Raw genomic sequence first — 7,349 nt, 5'->3', positions numbered from 1 at the left:
CTGAGAAACCTTGATTCCTCTCTCTTTTTCTTCTTCAGGTCTGCCATTTCTTCTCTCACTAAATCAATCCCTCTCTCTCTCCCACTCCATCTTTCCCTTCCTTTCTCCCCATCTTCTTTCCTTCTTCTCTTTTTCTACCTACTCCTTTCCAGGTTCTTTGTGCTCAGCTTCTAACAGTTTGCCCCATCCACTCCACCTTGCATGCTGTATTTCTGATGACTTTTTAAAAAATATGGCAACTAGTGATTTTGCGGTAGGGCCTTACTCTGACTATGCCATGGAATTTTTTGATGCTTTCCAGCCTAACATCTGTTCCTGTTAGCCTGGCCTTCTCCTCGTCTCCCCAGGAGCCAGGCTCTTTTTGTATGTCTCACCGCTGCTATGAGTTATCCTTCCAGACCCATATATGAGCCTTCTATGAACTCCATTGTGCTTGTAATCATACAGTGTAACCCCCAAGGTTCTCCAGTTTCTTCATTTTTTATTGTGGTAAAATACCAATAACATTTATCATCTTAACCATGTTTAACCGTACAGTTTACCGGTATTAAATACATTTACTTTGTTGTGTGACCATCACCAACATCCATCCCCATAACTCTTCTCATCTTGTTAAACTTAAATTCTAGACCCACTTAATAATAACTCCCCATTCTCCCCCAACTTCAGCCCCTGGCAGCCACCATTTTACTTTTGGTCTCTATGAATTTGACTACACTGAGTACCTCATCTAAGTGAAGTCATATAGTATTTGTCTTTTTGTGATTGGCTTGTTTCACTTAGTATAATGTCCTCAAGGGTTATCTATGTTGTAGCATATTACAGAATATCCTTCCTTTTTAAGGCTGAAAAATATCCCATTGTGTGTATATACTATGTGTTGTTAATCCATTCATTCATCCACACGCCTGGTTTGCTTCTGCATTTCAGCTGTTGTAAATAAAGCCTCAATGAACATGATTATACAAATATGTTTTTGAGATCCCTACTTTCAGTTATTTTGGGTATATACCCTGAAGCAGAATTGCTAGGTCATATGGTAATGCTATTTATTTTTTATTTTCATTTTTTGCTTTTGAGGGCCGAACCCATGGTATATGGAGGTTCCCAGGCTAGGGGTCCAGTCAGAGCTACAACTGTGACCTACACCACAGCTCACAGCAATGCCAGATCCTTAACCCACTAACAAGGCCAGGGATCGAACCTGCAACCTCATGGTTCCTAGTTGGATTTGTTTCCTCTGCACCACAATGGGAACGCCTTGAGCATCTTTTATGTGGTTGTTTTGTATATCTTCTTTAGAAAAATGTCTACTTAAATCTTTCCTCATTTATGAATCAGATGGTTTTTTTGTTGTTGTGTTTTAAGACTTCTCTATATATTCTAGGTAATAATCCCTTATCAGATGTATGATTTGAAAATATTTTCTCCTGTTCTGTGGGTTGCTTTTTTACTCTGCGGAGAGTGTCTTTGATGCACAAAAATTAAAAATTTTCTTGAAGTCCATTTTGTCTATTTTCTTCTTTGTTACCTTACCTTTGGTGTCATCCAAAAAATCTTTGCCAAATTCAACATTGTAAAGCTTCTTTTGTCCTATGCTTTCTTCAAAGAGTTTTTTTTTTTTTTCATTTTTAAAAGTTTTAGAAGTTCTCTTCGTGTGGTTAATGAACCCAACTAGGATCCATGAGGATGCGGGTTCAATCCCCAGCCTCTCTCAGTGGGTTAAGGATCTGGCATTGCCGTGAGCTGTGGTGTAGGTCGCAGCCATGGCTTGTGGCTGTGGCATAGACCAGAGTCTACAGCTCCAATTCAGTCCCTAGCCTGGGAACTTCCATATGCTGCATGTGTGGCCCTAAAAAGCAAAAAAAAAAAAAGTTTTATTGAAACATATTCAATTTACAATCTTGTGTGAATTTCTGCTGTACAGCAAAATGATTCAGTTATATATACAGACATGTCCATTCTTTCTCAGATTCTTTTCCCACACAGCTTATCAAAGAACATTTAGTAGAGTTCCCTGTACAATACAGCAGGTCCCCATTGACCATCCATTCCATATATAATAGGGTACATAAGCCAATCCCAAACTCCCAATTCATCCTTCACCCCCAACTTTCCCCTTTAGTAACCATAATTTTGTTGTTGAAATCTGTGAATCTGTTTCTATTTTTCAAATAAGTTCATTTGTATCATTTTTTTTAGATTCCACATATAAGTGATATCATATGATGTTTACCTTTTTCTGTCTGACTTATTTCACTTAGCATGAGAATCTCTAGGTCCATCCATGTTGCTGCAATTGGCATTATTTCATTTTTTATGGCCGAGTAATATTCCATTGTGTATAAGTACCACATCATCTTTATCCTTTTCTCAGTTCTTCCAAGAGTTATTCTTTTAGGTCTCACATGTAGATCCTTGATGCATTTTGAGTGAATTTTTATATATGGTGTTAACCATCTACCTTAATTCTTTTGCATATCGATGTCTAGTTTTCTTAGGACCATCTGTTGAAAAGACTGTCCTTTCCTTCATTGAATGGTCTTGGCATCTTTGTCAAGAATCATTTGACCATATATATTAAGGCTTATTTCTGGGAGCTCTATCCTGTTCCATTGGTCTATATGTCTGTCTTTATATCAATACCACATGTTTTGATGACAGTAGCTTTGTTGTAAGTTTTAAAATCAGGAAGTGTGAGTCCTCCAGTTTTGCTTTTCTTTTTCAAGATTGTTTTGGCTATTCGAAGTCCTTTGAGATTGTGTATGAATTTTTTGGATTTTTTTTCTATTTTTACAAAGAAGTCATTGGGATTTTGGTAGAGATTGCATTGAATCTGTAGATTGTTTTAGGTGGTATTAATATTTGAACAATATAAAGTCTTCCAACCCATGAGTATGAGGTGTGTTTGCATTTACTTATATCTTTATTTTCTTTCAGCAATGTCTTTATAGTTTTCATTGTAGAAATCTGTGGGGAGCTGAGGAGATGCAGAAACTCAAAAAAAGGACCTTGCCTGACGGCAGAAAAACTTGAAGGCAGGTTCCTAACCAAGAAAGGGAGCTCACCTGAACGGTACAAGCCGAAGGTGGGCTTCTGGACAGGATAAAAGCCAGCCTGTACAGTACAAGCCGAGGGCAGGGCTCAGGTTACACAGCTCTCATTTTGATGTTGATGGGGAAGAATTGGGGCTTTCCTGGGAAAACAATTCCCATGTTTGCACTGGAGAACATGGATTGTTTCTCGGGTGACCTAGTCTTTCCTGTTGTTTTATTTGTTATTCAGTTTTCCTCAGTCTTTCCTGATTATTTACTTATTATTCTTATTTCCCATTCTTATTTTCCTGTGGTGATTTGTGATTTAACAAAATTACAACAATAATATAATAAGAATTTCATCCTGAAGGACTTTCCCCTATTTAAATCCAACTTAGTTAAAACATAGTGTTTATCTATTAACTAGTTTTATAGTAATCTTTAGAGTTAGGATCTTAATGAGGTTCATAAAAGTTAGACATATATTATCCAAAAAACCTAGCCGTGAGTTTTGTCCTTGATTTTAAAAGCTTTTAAGTGATAGCTGGTTTAGTTAAGTTGGTTTATATTTACTTATACTGTCTCCCTGCCATAACGCTTTGAAGATAAGCACCAGTCTACAAACAAGGTTTGTGAATGCCAAATTCTTGTGTCTATGGCCTCTTCAAAGAACTCACTAAGTTTAGTTAAGATAGAGATCTTAAAACATGATGTATAGCTGCTATACCATGTGACAGTTAACCAATGTATTTTTAACACCATGATGTAATCTGTAGTGAAAAACTGTCTATATAATCAACCACTGTTGCCAATAAAGTTTGAGCAGTCCAGCGCCCTGAAAGAAGGGACAAAGAGGCTGTCTCTGATGCAAAAGCCGACGTCCGTCCATCTTCTTCAGGAAAGTGTACACTCCCTGGCCACCGGAGCTGGCCTCTGGCAGAAATCTTTTACCTTCATGGTTACATAAATTCCTAAATATTTTATTCTTTTCAAATCTATTGTAAATGGAGTCATTCTTATAACTTCCTTTTCAGATTAGTCACTGCTTATATATAGATATGCAACTGATTTTTGTGTGTTGACTTTGTATCCTGCTATTTATTGAATTAGTTTGTTAGAGCTATTAAGTTTTTGTTTGTTTGTTTGTTTGTTTTTGTCTCTTTGCCTTTTCTAGGGCCACACCTGTGGCATATGGAGGTTCCCAGACTAGGGGTCTAATCAGAACTGTAGCCACTGGCCTACGCCACAGCTACAGCATTGCAGGATTTGAGCCACATCTGCGACCTACACCACAGCTCGCGGCAACACCGGACCCTTAATCCACTGAGCTAGGCCAGGGATCGAACCCGCAGCCTCATGGTTCCTAGTCGGATTTGTTAACCACTGTGCCACAACAGGAATTCCAAGTTTTTTGTTGATGTTGTGAAATCTTTAGGGTTTTCACTATATATGATCATATTATCAGCAACCAGAGATAATTTTACTTCTTCCATTTCAATTTGAATGCATTTATTTCTTTTTGTTTTCCAATTGCTCCAGCTAGAACTTCCAGTGCTGTTGAATAGAAGTGATGAAAGCAGGCATTTTTGTCTTATTCCTGCTCTTAGAAGAAAAGTTTTCAGTCTTTCGCAATTGAGCATGATGTTCACTGTGGGGTTTTTTATATATGGCTTTTATTACATTGAAGTGGTTTCAAACATTGTTAAGTGTTTTCATCATAAAAGCGTCTTGAGTTTTGATTCAGTTATTCATTGGTTGAGATGATCAAGTGTTTTTTTTCCCACTTTTATTCTGTTGTTGTGGAATATTACACTGATTGATTTTCCTCTGTTGGATCATCCTTGCCTTCCAGGAATAACTCCCACTTGGTCATAGTGTGTAATCTTTTTGATACTGCTAAATTCTGTTTGCTAGTGTTTTTCTGAGGATTTTTTTCAGCGATGTTTATAAAGGATATTGAACTCTAGTTTTCTTTTCTTGTAGTGTATTTGCCTGTCTTTGGTATCAGGGTTATGCTGATATCATAGAATGAGTTAGGAAGTGTCCCTCTTGTTCACTTTTTTGGGAAAGATTTGAGAAGGATTAAATCTTTGGTAGAATTCACCGGTGAACCCATCAGGTCCAAGGCTTTTCTTAGTTAGTAGATTTTGGATTTCTGATTCAACCTACTTACTAGATCTATTTATATTTTCTATTTTCTTCATGATTTGTACTTGGTAGGTTTTGTGTTTCTAGGAAAATTTCCTTCTCATCTAGGTTGTCCAAATGGTTGGTATACAGTTGAATTAGTCCTCTCTTATAATCCTTTTTTTTTTTTTGTCTTTTTGTTGTTGTTGTTGTTGCTATTTCTTGGGCCGCTCCCACGGCATATGGAGGTTCCCAGGCTAGGGGTTGAATCGGAGCTGTAGCCACTGGCCTACGCCAGAGCCACAGCAACGCGGGATCTGAGCCACGTCTGCAACCTACACCACAGCTCACGGCAACGCCGGATCGTTAACCCACTGAGCAAGGGCAGGGACTGAACCCGCAACCTCATGGTTCCTAGTCAGATTCGTTAACCACTGCGCCACGACGGGAACTCCATATAATCCTTTTTTTTTTTTTTTTCTTTAGAATTGGTAGTAATATCTTTACTTTCATTACTGATTTTAGTAATTTGAATCTTCTCTCTTTCTTTCTTAGACCATTTAGCCAAAATTTTATTGATTTCTAAGAATCAAGTTTTGGTTTCATTGATTTTTCTCTGTTATTTTTCTGTTCTCTATTTTGCTTAACTCTGCTCTAATCTTTATTTCCTTCCTTCTGCTTTGGGTTTAGTTCTTCTTTTTCTAGTTTCTTAAGTTGTAAAGTTAGGTTGTTGATTTAAGATATTTCCTGTGTTTTTTTTTTTAAATTTCCTGTTTTTTTTTAATGTAAGCATTTATAGCTATAAATTCCCCTTAGCTCTGCTTTTGCTATATCTCATAGATTTTGGATGTTAAACATTTTCATTTTTACTCATCTGTAAGTATTTACAGATTTCCCTTGTGATTTCTTCTTTGATCCACTGGGTGTTTAAAAGTGTGTTGTTTGGAGTTCCTGTTGTGGCTCAATGGTTAACCAATCCAACCAGGAACCATGATGTTGGAGGTTCGATCCCTGGCCTCACTCAGTGGGTTAAGGATCCAGCATTGCCTTGAGCTGTGGTGTAGGTCGCAGACATGGCTTGGATCCCGCGTTGCTGTGGCTCTGGCATAGGCTGGCAGCTACAGCTCTGATTAGATTCCTAGCCTGGGAACCTCCGTATGCCATGGGAGCGGCCCTAGAAAAGGCAAAAAGACTAAAATAAAATAAAATAAAATAAATAAAAGTGTGTTATTTAATTTCCACAATTTGTGAACTTGCCAGCTTTCCTTTTTATTGATTTTTTTTTTTTTCCTTTTTAGAACCACATCTGCAGCATATGGAGGTTCCCAGGCTAGGGGTTGAATTGGAGTTGTAGCTGCTGGCCTACACCACAGCCACAGCAACATGAAATCCGAGCTGCATCCGAAACCTACTCCACAGCCCACAGCAACGCTGAATCCTTAACCCACTGAGTGAGGACAGGGATTGAACCTGCGTCTTCATGGATGCTAGTCAGATTCATTTCCACTGAGCCATGATGGAAACTCCTCCTTCTTGTTGATTTCTAACTTCATCCCGTTTTGATCAGACAAGATACTTTGTGTGATATCTATTTTTTAGAATCTATTGAGACTTAATTTGTGGCCTAACGTATTGTCTATCCTGGAAAATGTCCCATATGCATTTGAGAAGATTGTATATTCTGTTATTGGGTAAAGTGTTCTATATGTGTGTGTTAGATATAGTTGGTTTATTGTTTTGTTTAAGTCATTTATTTCTGTACTTATGTCTGTCTGGTTGTTCTATCCATTATTGTGAATGAAATACTGAAACTTCCAGAGTTCCCGTCATGGTGCGGCTGAAACAAATCCAACTAGGAACCATGAGGTTGCATGTTTGATCCCTGGCCTCACTCAGTGGGTTCAGCATCCAGTATTGCTGTGGCTGTGGCATAGGCCGGCAGCCGCAGCTCTGATTGGACCCGTAGCCTGGGAATCTCCATATGCCATGGGCGTGACCCTAAAAAGCAAAATAAACAAATAAATAAATTAAATAAAGAAAGAAAGAAAGAAAGAAGCTTCCAACTATTATTGTAATGATGCCTATTTCTCCCTTCAATTCTGTCTTTGCTTTATATATTTTGATAGTCTGTCATTAGGTGCATAAATGTTTATAATGATTGCATATTCTTGCTGTATGGAATCTTTT

Source organism: Phacochoerus africanus, chromosome 9, assembly GCF_016906955.1.
Source record: "Phacochoerus africanus isolate WHEZ1 chromosome 9, ROS_Pafr_v1, whole genome shotgun sequence".
In the NCBI taxonomy this organism is placed as follows: domain Eukaryota; kingdom Metazoa; phylum Chordata; class Mammalia; order Artiodactyla; family Suidae; genus Phacochoerus; species Phacochoerus africanus.
The sequence above is the reverse complement of the archived record's forward strand: the minus strand, read 5'-3'. Positions refer to the sequence as shown.